This window comes from Leucoraja erinacea, unplaced genomic scaffold (genome assembly GCF_028641065.1).
Source record: "Leucoraja erinacea ecotype New England unplaced genomic scaffold, Leri_hhj_1 Leri_795S, whole genome shotgun sequence".
Classification (NCBI taxonomy): domain Eukaryota; kingdom Metazoa; phylum Chordata; class Chondrichthyes; order Rajiformes; family Rajidae; genus Leucoraja; species Leucoraja erinaceus.
The window spans coordinates 38,729-55,559 of NW_026576724.1; the positions used below are offsets into that span (position 1 = coordinate 38,729).

The 16,831-nt window shown below is 46.9% G+C and overlaps 1 pseudogene; it reads right to left on the minus strand.

The window, feature by feature from the left end:
- The window catches only part of LOC129694776 (zinc finger protein 850-like), a 69,594-nt pseudogene that overhangs the window by 38,034 nt on the left and 14,729 nt on the right, over nt 1–16,831 (minus strand).

Consider the following 16,831-nt stretch of genomic DNA (forward strand, 5'->3'; position numbering starts at 1 on the left):
CTGGTCACCCAACACAATATTCCACCTCTCCACCAATTCCAATATTGCTGGCCAGTGGGGTTGGGGGCGGGGGGCGTTATCTCGGAAATCGCAGTGAGTCAAAAGCGACGAAGATCTTACTTTTAGTAATATACATAGTTGTGTATAATACATCCAAGAATACAACGTTTTAGGTTGCCTATAATGCAGATTATTTGTTTTCTTTTGTCCTGTTGTATCAGTTCATTTTAGTTGTGCATGTGTGTGTGTGTGTGGGGGGGGGGGGGGGGGGGGGGGGGGGGGTTTTTAGTCTCTTCCTTCAGGGGGTTGTGACCTTTTCTTGTTGTATCCCCCGTGTCCGTGTCCGTCTGCGCTGACGCCTAATCGCGGAGCTGGCAGCCTCCAACTGCGACCGATCTCGAGGCTCCGGAGGCAGAGCCAGGAATTACCAACGCGAGGCTGACCGACTTCGGCGCTGTGGTGGCGTTGCGGCGGCGGCGACCCGATTTCGGAGCCTCGGAGGGTCGGCCGAGGGCCCAGTGGACGACAACGTCGAGAGCTCGTAGGTTGGTGACAGGTTCTCCAGAGCTCCCGCAACAACAGCTTCGTCCGCTGGACTGGAGGGTGGCAGCTTCCGCTCCGAGTTTGAACCGGCCCGTTCGCGCAGCTCGGATTCGGCCGCGGTCCTTGCTTACCATCACCGGGCGGGGTCACAACATCGGAGGCCTTGATCGCCTCAACGCAGAAGGAGAACAAGGAGGGATGAGAAGAGACATGGACGTTAGGACTTTTGGTTTCCATCGCAGCGAGGAGGGCCTGATAAACTCACTGTGGTGGATGTTAAATCTGTGTTTTGTTAATTTATTCTATGTTATGACTGCAAGGCACGAAATTTCGTTCAGACTGAAAAGTTTGAATGAGAATAAAGGATACTTTACTTTTATTAAAACTTTATTTATGTATTGCTTGGTTTTAATAGCTTGGTTTCCATAGTAAAGATTGAAACTGTCCTGTATTATAATATGTTGTCCAGCGCGTCCAGCAGTGTATTTTAAATCTGTGCTACAGATCTGCACTGTAACTAGTATGGCTTGGACCCAATAGCAGCACAGAATCAGGCAGGTTTAATTGGTAATGAACTTTATTACGATACTGTAACACAGAGTAGAAACACAGGAATGCGTACACCGTACTCACACAGAGGCTCAGGATTGAGCGAGGGTTCCGAAGAGGGGCAGGCAGGAGACGTAGTCGGGGTAGCGGAAGGTCCGGTAACCAGGAGATCCAACCCACGATGCAAAACAACCAGCGAGGGACAGACGAAAGGAGAGTCGAAGCCAGGCAGGAAGTCGAGGAGCCGTTGCAGGAATACACCAAACAGCCCAGGAGAGAGGCAGACAGAAACCAGGAGGTTCGGGACGAAGGCCGTGGTCAGGGACAGAAGGCTGAGGTGATAATCGGGAAGACGACAGGACGGAATGGTCAGGGGCAGGCAGGTTCGAATCCGTGTAGTCAGTCGGGAAATCGCTGGAGAGTCTTGCATGAATGCTGAGAACAATCTAGCACTGTGTGAACGGTGAGCAGAGTCTGTATACTGGGCTAATAGGTGATCAGAGGCAACTGAGTGCAACAGGTGAGGAGAGTTGGGCTGATGAGAGGGGAGTGGTAGGCAGGCAGGTGAGGAGAAGGAGGGACCGGTAGAAAAGTACCGGGAGGTGAAGTGGATGATAATGAGGAGAGGGCAGCCTGTGACAGAACCCCCCCCCCCCCCCCCCTCCCCCCGCTCAAGGGACGGCTCCTGACGTCCCAAAACAAAACAAAAAAAACAGTAAAGAAAACAAACCCAATCCCACGCAGAGTTGGGTGGGAGGAGGGGGACCGCAGGAGGGCTAATATTCGACCGGGAAATCCATATCCGCATCTTCCTCCATGGCATCAGAGGAAAGCTCCGTCTCGTCGTCACTGGGCACCTCAGACGGAAGAGGAGTTGCGGACTTGGACGGCTGGTTGGGATGACGCCGGTGAAACTCCCTGATGAGGGAGGCGTCCAGGTTGTGTCGAGCAGGAACCCAGGACCTCTGCTCTGGACCGTAACCCTCCCAATCGACCAGGTATTGGAGACCCCTCCCGCGACGGCGGAAGCGCAGGAGGCGGTGCACCGTAAAGGCGGGGTCTCCGTCGATGAGACGAGGAGGTGGAGGAGGAGGGACTGCAGGGACCAGGGAGCTCTCCCAGACTGGCTTAACTCTGGACACGTGGAACGTAGGATGGACCCGCATGGAACGAGGCAACTTGAGCCTCACAGCCGCTGGGTTGATGACCTTCTGGATCTCAAAGGGACCGATGAACTTGGGTGCCAACTTCTTGGACTCCACCCTCAAGGGAAGGTCCCGGGTCGACAGCCACACCTTCTGGCCCGCGAGGTAGGTGGGGGCCTGGGTGAGGTGACGGTTGGCAGCCGTGGCGTAATGGTCCACATAGCGGAGAAGAGCCGCCCTGGCTTGGGTCCACGTCCTGCGGCAGCGACGAATGAAGGCCTGGACGAACAGGCAGGTAACCTCTTTCTCCAGCGCTGGGAACAGTGGAGGCTGGAACCCGTAGGCACACTGGGAAGGGGAGAGCTCAGTGGCCGAGCTTGTCAGGGTGTTGTGGGCGTACTACACCCACAACAACTGCTGGGACCAGGAGGAGGGATGCTTGGACACCATACACCACAGCCCCGTGTCCATCTCCTGATTCTTCCTTTGAGTTTGGCCATTGGACTGGGGATGAAATCCGGACGTCAGACTCACGGTGGCCCCCACAAGCGTATATAACTCCCTCCAGAACACAGAGGCAAACTGGGGTCCCCGGTCGGAGACCACATCGACGGGGAGACCATGGAGCCTGAAGACGTGGAGTAATATGAGCTCGGCAGTTTCCTTGGCTGACGGAAGCTTGGGCAGGGGCACGAAGTGAGCCATCTTGCTAAATCTATCGACCACGGTCAGGATGGTGGTGTGACCACTGGATGGGGGCAGGCCGGTAACGAAGTCCAGGGAGATGTGGGACCATGGTCGATGAGGGACAGGCAGTGGAAGCAGATGACCCGCAGAAGCTTGGTGTGAGACCTCGTGCTGGTTGCAAACGGGACAGGCGTTGACAAACTCCCGAGTGTCCTCCTCCAGCGATGCCCACCAGAACCTCCGTAGCACCATCTCCTTGGTCCGCTGAATGCCGGGATGACAGGTGAGTCGAGAGCTGTGGGCCCACTGATGGACGTCGGACAGCAGGGCAGAAACCACAAACAGGCCAGCAGGAGGGCATGCGCTGGGTCCCGGCTGGTTCTCCAAGTCCGCCTTGACCTTCCCCTCCACTTCCCAGGTGAGGGAGGCAACCCTGTGCGAGGACGGGTGGATGGTCTCGGGGCCAGAGGCAGGCTCCTCCTTCGCCAAGAACTGCCGAGAGAGGGCATCCGGCTTCCCATTGCGGGACCCAGGTCGATAGGAGAGGGAGAAGTTGAAGCGGGTGAGGAAGAGAGACCAGCGGGCCTGACGAGAGTTGAGCCTCTTGGCTGACTGGAGGTATTCAAGGTTCTTGTGGTCAGTCCATACCAAGAAAGGCTGCTCGGTTCCCTCCAACCAGTGACGCCATTCCTCCAACCCCAACTTAACCACCAACAGTTCTCGGTTGCCAATGTCATAATTCCTCTCAGCAGGGGTCAGGCGTCGGGAGAAGAAGGCGCATGGATGGAGCTTCTGATCCCCGGCAGCCCGCTGGGACAGAACAGCTCCCACTCCCACGTCGGAGGCGTCCACCTCCACCATGAACTGTCTCTCTGAGTCCGGAACTTGGAGGATGGGGGCCGGTGTAAACCGTGTCTTGAGTGTCTGAAAAGCTTCGTCGGCCGCGGCAGACCACCGGAACGGAACCTTGGAGGAGGTGAGTGCCGTGAGGGGTGCGGTCACAGTACTGTAGCCATCGGTAAATTTGGCGAACCTCAGGAACCTTTGGAGCTGCTTGCGGGAGTCAGGAACAGGCCAGGTGGTGACAGCAGAGACCTTGGCGGGGTCCATCTTGATGTTCCCTTGGCCAACGATGTATCCTAGGAAGGAGACTGACGAGGAGTGAAACTCGCACTTCTCAGCTTTAACGAAGAGCGAGTTCTCCAGGAGCCGATGTAGAACTGCCTGGACGTGGTGTACGTGTTCCTCCTTGGTCCGTAAAAGATGAGGATGTCATCAAGATAGACGAACACGTACTTGTTCAACATGTCCCTGAGAACGTCATTGAGCAAAGCCTGGAAGACGGCCGGGGCGTTGGTGAGGCCAAAGGGCATCACCAGGTATTCATAATGTTCCCTTGGGAGTGTTGAAGGCGGTCTTCCACTCATCTCCCTCTTTGATGCGGACGAAGTGGTAGGCGTTGCGTAGATCCAACTTCGATAAGATGGTGGCCCCCTCCAGGAGCTCGAAAGCAGAGGAGATGAGTGGGAGAGGGTAGCGATTCTTCACCGTGATGCCGTTGAGCCCCCCGGTAATCTATGCAGGGACGCAGAGATTTGTCCTTCTTCTCCACGAAGAAGAACCCAGCCCCAGCAGGAGACGAGGAGGGACGGATGAGACCAGCAGCCAAGGAGTCGTTCATGTACTTCTCCATGGCGCCTCTCTCAGGGGCGGACAGGGAGTAAACGCGACCCCTAGGAGGAGCGGAATCAGGCAGGATGACCCCCGTCCTCCAGTCGATGTTGGGGTTGTGTCGCCGAAGCCAGGGGGTAACCCAGGATGAGGGGAAGACGGGGAGACTGCAGGATGTGGAACTGGATGGTCTCACGGTGATTACCAGACAGGAGCATGCGCACTGGGACCGTCTGGTGAGAAACAGTCCCCAGGAGATGGCCGTCGAGGGCGTTGGCGGGAACAGGTTTAGGCAGGGGAACACAACTGAAGCCTAGCTGGCGGGCTAGTTCCATGTCCATAAGATTAATGTCACAACCCGAGTCTATGAAGGTGGCGAGGGTGTGAGAACCATCAGACAACAGCAGACGGGCATGACAAAGAGGGCGTCGGGCAGAGGAAAGTTCGGAGGTTCGACTCACCAGTAATTCTTCCACTACTGGCGAGTCTGACCTTGTACTGGACACTTGGAGATGTAATGACCCGCCAGGCCACAGTAGAGACAGAGGTTCCCCCGACGCCGACGTTCCCGTTCCTCGGGGATGAGACTCGTGCGACCCACCTGCATGGGTTCGGGTTGCCTCGACGGTTGCCCTGACGAGGGTAGTCCAGTCTCCGGAGGAAAACGAGCTTGGGTGGATAGCTGGCGGACCGCCTGTCCCTGTCGCCTCTCCCGACGTCTCGCCAGGATGCGTCGGTCCAGACGGGTCGTTAGCTCGATCCAGAGAAGAAGGAAGGTCGTGGCACCAACTCATCCTTGAGATAGTCATTCAAGCCCAGCAAGAAAGCGTCACACTGGGCCGGGGCGTTCCAATCACTCTGACGGGCCCTGGTGCGAAAGTCGATGGCGAAGTCAGTGACGCTCCGGTTCCCCTGGCCCAACCCCAGCAAACCTCCCGCAGCGTCCGGACCCATCGACACCTCACCGAACACCTTGCGAAGCTCCGCGACGAAGGCCTGGAAAGAGGAACAAGCCGGCGTGCATTTCTCCCATTCAGCCGTTCCCCACAGCCGAGCTCTGCCATTCAGGTGATCAATGGTAAACGCCACTCTCGCTGCTTCCTGGGCGAAGGTGTAGGGCTCTAGGGCGAAGAGAATGGAACAGTTCGTGATGAATGGGTTGCAGCCCTCCGGGTCTCCAGCGTAGCGCTCCGGGGTTCCCACCCGGGGCTCAGGTGATGGTCCTGGCGGACCGGGAGCTGGTGCTGTCGGAGCCGGAGGCGAAGCATGGGGTGTAGCCTGGGCGAGGGTGGTCGCCAGCTGTTGGACCTGGGTGACTAGTGCAACCAATGCTTGCTCTTGGTTTGACACAGCCTGTCGAACCTCGGAGTTGGATGCAGTGAGCATAGCTTCGTGCTGCAGGAGCGTGTGCTCAATCCTCTCGAAGCGGTTTGACGGAGCCGTTGTGTGCGCTGAGTTCATTGTTGGCCATTATACTGTAACGGGTATAGCTTGGACCCAATAGCAGCAGAGAATCAGGCAGGTATAATTGCTAATGAACTTTATTACGATACTGTAACACAGAGTAGTAACGCAGGAATGGGTACACCGTACTCACACAGAGGCTCAGGATTGAGAGAGGGTTCCGAAGAGGGGCAGGCAGGGGACGTAGTCGGGGTAGCGGAAGGTCCGGTAGCCAGGAGATCCAACACACGATGCAAACAAACCAGCGAGGGGCAGACAAAAGGAGAGTCGAAGCCAGGCAGGAAGTCGAGGAGCTGTTGCAGGAATACACCAAACAGCCCAGGAGAGAGGCAGACAGAAACCAGGAGGTTCGGGACGAAGGCCGTGGTCGGGGACAGAAGGCTGGGGTGATATCCGGGAAGACGACAGGACGGAATGGTCGGGGGGCAGGCAGGTTCGAATCCGTGTAGGCAGTCGGGAAATCGCTGGAGAGTCTTGCATGAATGCTGAGAACAATCTGGCAATGTGTGAACAGTGAGGAGAGTCTTTGTACCGGGTTAATATGTGATCAGAGGCAATTGAGTGCAACAGGTGAGGAGAGTTGGGCTGATGAGAGGGGAGTGGCAGGCAGGTAGGTGAGGAGAAGGAGGGACCGGTGGAAAAGTACCGGAAGGTGAAGTGGATGAGAATGAGGAGAGGGCAGACTGTGACGGAAAGCAGGAATGGGGTATTGATTTTGCATGATCAGCCATGCTCATATTGATTGGCGCTGCTGCTCGAAGTCAAATGGCCTACCACTACACCTGTTTTACATATTTTTATGTATCTATTCTTTTTTACACCGTTCCCGGTTTGATGGTGCCCTTAAAGCTGGACGACCAGCACTGAACACTCTAATGTACACTTTAAACAGACATAATATGCTAAGTTACCTCAGTGGTTCATAGAGCACCTCTAGAGAACATTTATGGTTTGGGAGCCTACCAGACTGATTCTGGTGGTGGGGGTGCAGGGAGGGAGGAAGGCCAGAATAAGAGGGGCTCTTAGCGGCAGATGTTGGGGGCAGTGGTTAGAGACAAAACGAGGTGAGATAAAAAGAATTGAAGGAATACGCTCTATGAAGCAAGAGGGTTGAATGTCGGAGGCAAGAGAGGGACCGCGGAGAAATATGTATGAGTCTCTGTGGGACACACAGGAGAGAGGGTGAGATAGGATAGCGAGAAGAAGTGAGGGTTGTTCGTTACCTGAGGTTGCAGAATTCAGTATTCAGTATTCAGTATCCATACCATCGGGTTGTGAGCTACCATAACATTAAATGGCGGACTGCAGGAGTGGGGCGCCGTTGTGTATGGCTGCTCTCCCTGCAGTCCGCCCTTTTTTATTTTTATTTTTAGTCCTGTCAAAAAACAAATATTAGTTGCAGGTCTTTTATGTGGTGGGTGGGGGAGGGGAAGGGGGAAACTTTGAGGTAATATGGAGCAGCAGATTGAACCGCTGCCTCACGGGGCCAGAGACCCGGGATCGACCCTGACCATGTTCACTGTTCATCGCGTGACACATTTTCCCTGTGGCCGCGTGGGTTTCCTCCGAGTGCTCCGGTTTTCTCCCACATTGAAAACACATGCGGGTTTGTAAGGTAATTGGCCCTCTGTAAATTGCCCCAAGTATGTTGGGAGTATGTTGAGTATGTACGGGAAGGTGGGATAACAGAGACCAAGTGTTAATTGGTGATCGATGGTCGATATGGACTCGGTGGGCCGAAGGGCCTACTTACATGCTGTATCTCTAAAGTAAAGTAAGCTCCACTCTGGTCAGAACATCAACCTTGCACTGCCGCTCAACAAAGAAAACAAGACGTCATCAATACAGCACAGGAACAGGCCCTTCAACCCACAATGTCTAGCTCATGGAAGGACCATTCAGAAGCCTGATAACAGAGGGGAGCAGGAAGTTCCTGAGACTGGTAGCAGGCGCTTTCAAGATTATGTACTTTCTGCCCGACAAGAACAGCGAGAAGAAGGAATGACCGGGGTAGAAAAAGTATTTGATTATGTTGGCTGCTTTCCCATGATGATGGATGATCTTAGCAAAGATGTAAAACATCATGAGAGGAACAGATCGGGTAGCCTCACGGACCCTCTTGCCCAGAGGAGAGGAATCAAGTACCAGAGGACATGGGTGAGGATGGAAAGGTTCAATAGGAACCTGAGGGGTAACATTGTTCACACAATGGGTGGTGGGTGTATGGAATGATCTGCTGGAGGAGGTAGTTGAGGCCGGTACTATCGTAACGTTTTAGAAGCATTTAGACAGGTACATGGATAGGACATGTTTAGAGGGATATGGGCCAAACGCGGACAGTGCAGGTCGGTTAAAGAACCTAATGGTTGTGGGTAAGGAGCTGGGAATGGGAACTATAATGAACCTGTCGGTTATGTTAATGGATAGAACAATTCCTTCAACCCAGACGATCAGACTGCAGTGTATCTACCGTATGTGCCTCGACTACCACTCCAGCAGCGCGTCCCAGGCACCCACCGTAATGAAACATGACCAGCACATCTCCTTGAAAGATCCCCCTAATGTGCTAAAATCACTAGCCCTGAATCATTCCAAGCCGAGAGCAACCCGGCGGGGGGCAGCCGAGAACGGGGGGGGGAAGGGGGAGCCGACGCGGGGGCTCCTGCTGCCTGGTGCGGCGTGGCCTGGTTCACCGCTGCGGGGAAATATAGGTTGCGAGAAGTTCATGGAACAGTCTCCAGACTCTTCTTCATTACATTGCCTGGTTTTGAAGTGATGGTATTGTGTCTGGTATTGAACTGATGCTATCACCCTTCTGCAGAATGATGTGGGGGGGGGGGGGGGGGGGGGGGGGGGGAAAGAAGAAAGGAAGAGGCGGAGACAGGGGGATGTGGGAGAGCTGGGAAGGGGCGGGGAAGGAGGGAGACAGCAAGGACTACTAGATATTGGAGAGGTCAATGTTAATACCGCTGGGGTACAAACTACGCAAGTGAAATATGAGGTGCTGCTCCTTCAATTTTCGGTGGGACTCACTCTGGCCATGGTGGAGGCGAGGTCTGTATTTTAACGGATTGCATGCAAAAGCTAATAATTCCACTGTCACGAGGTACCATATAACCATATAAAAATTACAGCACGGAAACAGGCCATCTCGACCCTTCTAGTCAGTGCCGAACACGTATTCTCCCCTAGTCCCATATACCTGCGCTCAGACCATAACCCTCCATTCCTTTCCCGTCCATATAACTATCCAATTTATTTTTAAATGATAACAACGAACCTGCCTCCACCATTTTCACTGGAAGCTCATTCCACACAGCCACCACTCTCTGAGTAAAGAAGTTCCCCCTCATGTTCCTGAGTAAAGAGGTTCCCCCTTTTTTTTATTTTTTTTTATTTTTATTAGCAGTACAGTAAATCACATTAATACATCGCATATATCTTATTACATTATGTTGTACCACTTCATTTTTTGAGCTTTAAAAGAGAAAGAAATAAAAGAAGTAAGAAAAGTAAGCAGGAATCGTGAAGGTGCAGGAAAGTGTTGGGAGAGAAGAACCCCTTAGGGAAGGAATTAGAGAAGGAAGCAAAGAAAATAATTAAGACCCTAGAAAGAAAAGAAAAAAAAAAGGAAAAAAGGAAAATCAGTCGCTCTATTGTAACACAAAACTCCGCAAAAAAGGATATACCAACCATGTTTTTATTAAAAATGTATTTTATACCCCCCCATTACCAGGTCCTGGTAGCCTTTATATTTTAACTTATTATTGCACCTTAGCTTGTAATAGTTCCATAAATGCAGACCACGTCTTTTGGAAGTGATCTGCTTTACCTGCTAGGAGTAGTCTCATCTCTTCCAAGTGTAATGTTTCGAACATGTTTGAAATCCACATTTTTGTTGTTGGTATTGGAGCATTTTTCCAAAATTTAAGTATAAGCTTTTTTCCGATTATTAGCCCATAATTAAGTAAGTTCTTTTGAAACATATTTAATTCTGGGTTACCTTCCGATATTCCAAAAATGATCCATTCTACTCTGGGTAGAAGTTTTGTTTTAAATAATTTTGTAAAGATTTCAAATATTTCGTTCCAGAATTTTTGAATTTTTATACAGAAAACAAAAGAGTGCGCTATGTTAGCTTCTTGTACCTGACATTTATCACAAATGGGTGAGACATTGGGGAAGAGTTTATTTATTTTAGTTTTTGAATAATATAGTCTGTGTAATGTTTTATATTGGATTAGAGTATGTCGTACGTTGATCGAGCATTTATGCACATATATTAAGTGTTTATCCCAGCTCTCTTTTGAAATTTTTATAGCTAATTCTTGTTCCCAATCTCTTCTAATATTATCTGTTGTAGGTATTTCTATATTCAATATAATATTATATAAGTATGATATTAGATTTGCTGATTCAGCCTTTATCTTCATGGCTTCATCTAATAAGTCTGGGGGCATATTATAATAGTCTTTTGTATATTTTTTCAGATAATCACGGATTTGAAGATATTTAAAATATTGATTATTTTTCAAGTTATATTTCAGTTGTAATTGTTGAAATGGTAATAATTTCCCTAATTCATACAGGTCTCCGAGCGTTTTGATTCCCGTTCTTTCCCATTGTGTAAATGATTTATCTATAATTGAGGGTTTAAACGAAGGGTTATTGGCTATTGGCATTAGCAGAGATAGATTTCTTAATTTTAAGTTCTGTTTTATTTGTTTCCAAGTTCTGATTGTACTATGTATCATTGGATTTTTATTATAATATTTGTTATTCAAATTCGTTGGTGAGAGGAGAGTCGCGCCTGTATTACCAGGAGCGCAGTCCTCTCTCTCCATTATAATCCAGTCCACCTGCTGGGCAGAGTTGTCCAGCAGGTGAATCATATTTTTAATATTTACCGCCCAATTATAGTACATGAAGTTAGGGAGCGCTAGACCACCCATCTCTTTTGGTTTACTGAGGTGTGCTCTTTGTATTCTGTGGGATTTATAATCCCATATAAAGTTTGTGATGTCTGAGTCTAATTTTTTTGAAAAAAAAATTTTGGAAGATATATTGGAATTGATTGAAATAAATATAGGATTTGTGGTAAAAAAAAATCATTTTTATAGCATTTATTCGACCTATTAAAGACATCGGCAGAGTTTTCCAGAATTTAATTAGATTATTTAATTTCTTAAGTAAGGGGCTATAATTAGCATTAAACATACCGTGGTAATTTCTAGTGATTTCAATTCCTAAATATTTAAATTTTTCTGTAGCTATTTTAAAGGGGAATTTCAAAAGATGTGTTGAGTCTTTCGGTTTTATTGACATAATTTCACTTTTGTTCCAGTTTATTCTGTATCCTGAGAAAGATCCAGAATCCTCGATTAGTTTTAATATGTTTGGTATACTGATTTGGGGTTTTGTGATATATAGTAATACATCGTTTTACCCGAAACACTAGCTGAATCAACGATCACACTAATACTTAAAAAAGATAAAGATATAGAAGAACCAGGATCATACAGAGCTATTGCATTGCTAAATACTGATAAAAAAATATTAGCGAAAATACTAGCTAGAAGATTAAGTCAATATGTCAGTAAATTAATAAATAAGGATCAGACGGGATTTATACCTAAGAGACACTCATTTAATAACCTGAGACGTCTGCTTAACATAATGCACTCTCACAAATCTCAAGAACAAGAGTTATATATCATTTCATTGGACGCAGAAAAAGCGTTTGATCAAGTAGAATGGGATTATATGTTTAAAGTATTGCAAAAATTTCAAATCGGAGAGAGCTTCATCGCATGGATAAAATTATTATATAACAAACCCACGGCTAGAATATTAACTAATAATATACTATCTACGAAATTTCAATTAACAAGGGGTAATAGACAAGGGTGAGGAACCTTGTGAAAGGCCTTACTGAAGTCCATATATCCAACATCCACTGCAATACCCTCATCAATTTCCCGAGTAACCTCTTCAAAGAATTCAAGAAGATTAGTCAAACATGACCTTCCATGTACAAATCCATGTTGACTGTTCCTAATCAGACTCTGTTTATCCAGATGCTTATATATATTATCTCTAAGTATCCTTTCCATTAATTTGCCCACCACTGACGTCAAACTAACAGGTCTATAATTGCTAGGTTTACTCTTAGACTCCTTTTCAATGAGCTGACTCCTGTACTCTCTAGGCGAAGGTCAGACGATAAACCAGTGAATGTGCAAGTGCTGACGGCGCTCAGATTCTATGCTGTTGGTAAGCAGTATTGTTTTGTTAAACGTGTAATTTAATGGGGTGATCAACCTTAGAATGTATTAAATATTCTTTCTTTTGAAAAAGTGATTAACAGAAGAGTTATTTTATTTGATAAAATTAACTTGAAGTCGACAGTCTTCGCCATCACACTGAAGCTTTGCAACCTTGTTCTCTCCGTGCGGCCTACCAGCGGGACTGGAGCGGAGTTTCCTGCCGGGGCTGCAGCATCGTTGGCGGCATAACATTGATGCACCATCATGGAGTGGGCGATGCTTTACCCGGGTCACCGTGTGGAGCTCCGGAGGGTTGAGACCACCGACTAGAACATCGCGGAGCTGTGGCTGCGGGCATCCAGCAGCGGGCGGTGCTGACTTTAAACTCTGCGGGGCCTGGGATTTCTCGCCGAGATTTCCAGTGTCGGAGCTCCGACCAGTGCAGCCTGTGGACTTCGACAGCCGCGGTCTCCAGGGAGGAAGCAGCCATTCCAGCTACTCCAGGTCGTTGAAGAGTGTTCTCCCGACGCCGGAACTCCATCATCCGGTGAGAGGGCCTGTAACATCGGGCTGCCGTTGCGGCAACTGCGGAAGCCTCAACTATGTCCCGACCTCGGGTGAACCGAGAGGAAGAGGACTGGACTTTTTTGTGCCTTCCCTCACACTGGAAAGTGTTGATTGTGCTGTGGGGGGATGTTCATGTTGATCAGAATAGTGTGTTGTCTTTTTTTCTTTCATAATGATATATGGTAATCAACATTTTCTCAGAAAAAAATACTTTTAATGTCAGTTAAACAGAAGAAGGTATAGGAAATCTTTAAAAGAGAAATTATAAAAAAGGTTTGATGATTACATTTAATTGACAGTTACTTATTAACCATCACATACACATCTTCTGATTGCTTGTTACAAAGTTGTATTTGTTTCATTTTGTTTTTCAAGTTTCTAAATATTGCCATGGGTGATTGTGAAACACAAATATCAGCTATGTTCTCATATTTGTTTATCTGTCTGCATCATTTTTGTTTAGAATAACATTTTGATTGTTATAAAAGGTTCTCCTTTTTTCTTTCATTATCTATGTAGGAACTTTCCAACTAAGCATGGTGATGATGCAGGTTTATCACAGCCATCTATGTCACGTATAGTCCAGGAGGTGTCATCCCACATAGCCCAATGGAGATGAACCTATATCTCCTTCCCATCAACTCCCCAGCAAGTTCATGACACACAAAATGTTTTCTGCCAGTATTGGCGCTTTCCTGGCGTGATAGGGGCAATTGATTGCACACATGTCCCAATCAGAAGTCCAGGTGGGGACCTTGCTCAGATGTTTGTCAATCGGATGGGCATATATTCTGTGAATGTACAGGTAAATGTAAATGTTAAAATCATTTTATTTCTGAGAAATATTGAATGAAATCCTTTCAAAGGTTTCTAAATTTAGGTTTTATATATATGAAAATGTCTTCAACAAAATAAATGTGACATAGCATTCTGCATGCATTGTAATCACAGTTGAGAAATATTCGATCATGCCATTTATAAAAGCAATTCCACACGATTGAGATGGGTATTTTCTAATGTGCATTTAAAGAAAGAGATGTTACAAAAAGACTAAGCTGATTGAGCCTTGTATATGCATTTCTTGAAAAAGTTTCCGAAGTATTATTGATTATCCCACAATAGTTTTTCATAACAGTGTTAATTAGACACTCAGATCATATACCAAATTAATTCATGTTTTATAATCTGTCTTATTCTTCATATAGGCTGTATGCAACCAAGATGGCAAGTTAACAAATCATGTGGCCTGGAGGCACACACACACGATTCCTGAATTTTTCGGGAATGTCAACAGAAGACAATTGGAAGTAGAAAGCCATGAGACCAAATGTCTCCTTGGAGACAGTGGGTAAGATGCTTGCAGGTTACATGTAGTTTGAACGTATGGATTAATCACAGTACAGAAAGAATATTGTCAAATTCAAGATTTAAGTAACTTTAAAAAGGAATGATTATTTTCCAGAGAGGCAATAAAAAAGGATTTTCTTCTTTAGACCTAAAACATCACAAATGGAAATTTAATCATTTTTAAAAATATTGCAAATGTAAAGGTAGTAGTAGTAGCCTCTTTTGAAAGCTCTCCCGGCTTCCACAAAACTTCATCTGTAGTTGGCAAATGGCATCAGAATAGCATGTGTACAATTTCATATTGAACAGCTGTCCAGCTTCTCTACAGGAAGGAAATATGTTTTTGATATTCTCTCCTTTGATTAAAAAAGGGATTTGTTAGAATGAAAGAATATGATTGATAATTTTGTTTTACTACATGATGCTTCTATATTAACATAAATGTATTTGAATCGTTGCAGGTAATGTTTGGATAAAATATTAACTGTGTTATGCTCTTTGTAGTGAAGATATGTACCGTTTACATCTGTTATTTTTCAGGTTTGCCTGCTCGCCATTTCTCCTGACTCCGTTGCTCCAGCCCCAGAGGAGGGGTGAGGAACATTATAACGTTGCCCACAAGAGAGGCCATAACATCATTGAGTGCATGTTTGGAATGATGAAGAGAAGGTTCCCATGCCTAAATCACATGCGTATCAAGCTCGACACCACTCTGCGAGTGATTGTTGCAGTGGGGGTGCTTTGGAACATGTCCATCATGCACCATGACCTCACATTGATGACCCAAACATTCCAGAGATCCCTGGAAATGAACAGCCACTTCCTAGAGTTCATCAGGTGACACGATGTTGTCACGTCATTGAGCAACACCTTTCTTGAATTTCCAGAACTCCGGTCAATAGTAAATGCCACTAATGCAGTCTTAGAGAACCAGTTATGTTGTTGCATAATATACAGCGTGAACATTTCATGCTCTTATAAAAAAGAAAAAAATACTATATGTGGAATATATTCAATGGTGTCATTTTCACTTCATGTTATTTATAGATACATGAGAATTTAAAAGAAATCAAAAAAGGTTTGCATTCCTTTTGCAAAAATCACAATTTTTAATAATATAATATATTACAAAATCTATGTGACACATCACAAAGGCATGAACTAATCGTTCTGTTGTGTGCTTATCGACAAAAGGATAGATTTTACCAATTTTATGAAGTGCAAATGATGCAGATCTGCAGTTTTGTCTGACAAAGCTTTCTAATGTGAACTTGTCATCAAGTTACTGCAAGCTTCCGACATTTTTTGACTGGATGTACTTGCACCTTCCAAATCAATTGTGGATATAGGAACAACAGGTCGAAAGCGAGAAGATATATGTAAAAACTCAGTCTTATTACTATTCAACTTGAGACCTTTATGACTGGGCTGCTTTAACACATTCAGTAATGTGGCATACAACATCTGCTTCAGAACTGAAGAAGGGTTTCGGCCCAAAACGTTGCCTATTTCCTTCGCTCCATAGATGCTGCTGCACCCGTTGAGTTTCTCCAGCACTTTTGTGTACCTTCGATTTTCCAGCATCTGCAGTTCCTTCTTAAATCAATTGGGTATCATCAGCATAGAACATCTTATACACATTGTAAGGGTTAATTATACTTTCTAACGGGTAGGTGTACAAAGTAAACAGTAACGTGCCTAACACAGATCCATGAGGAACCCCTTGGGCAAGTACTTGTCAGGAATACACCCACTTTCAAAAGTCATAAATAACATAATTGTTGGAATAGGAACCAATTCTGTGAGGATTTTTTTCAACAAGTGAATTGGGATAGGATCAAGATCACATGATGTAGAGGATTCCTCAACAACTTGCAAGACTTCTTTTTCTGAGACTAACCTAAAGAGATTAAAACAAAGAAGAGGATGAAGCTGCAAGAAAAGGTGTGTGTATTTCAGAAAAGCAAGTAAAAGGAGGCAATCTCCCAACCCATCATCCCTTTCCCTCATCAGAGATCTTGTGGCCCACAATTTCTTACAGATGAAAAATTGAGTTTAATGAGAGGGTGGAGTGGAGAGAATTTGTGTATGAGTGGTGGGGAGAGTGGAGGGAGTAGAGAGTGTGGAGAGGGGGGAGAGAGAGGAATGTATATGTGCAGCTTTAAGGAACATTGGTCAGGTATCATTTGGAGTATTGCATACAGTTCTGGTCACTCCATTACAGGACTGATGTGAAGGTCAGTCCTTGGGGAAGGTGCAGAGATGGTTAACCAGAATAGTTTGAAAACAAGGAACTGCAGTTACTGGTTTACAAAAAAAGGACACAAAATGCTGGAGTAACTCAGTGGGACGGGCAGCTACTCTGGAGAGATGGAATCGGTGACTGCACACACGACCCAAAATGTCACCCATTCCTTCCAGCATTTTCTGTCTACCTAAACAGCGCTATCTATCCACGTTACGGTGTGCCAGCAGGCTGGAGGAGCGGGCAAAGGCCTTTCCACAGATCGGGCAGGTCAAGGGGCGCTGGCCGGTGTGGACTCGCAGAGTGGGCAGGTGGTCAATGCGGGTGAAGCCCTTACCACAGGATGG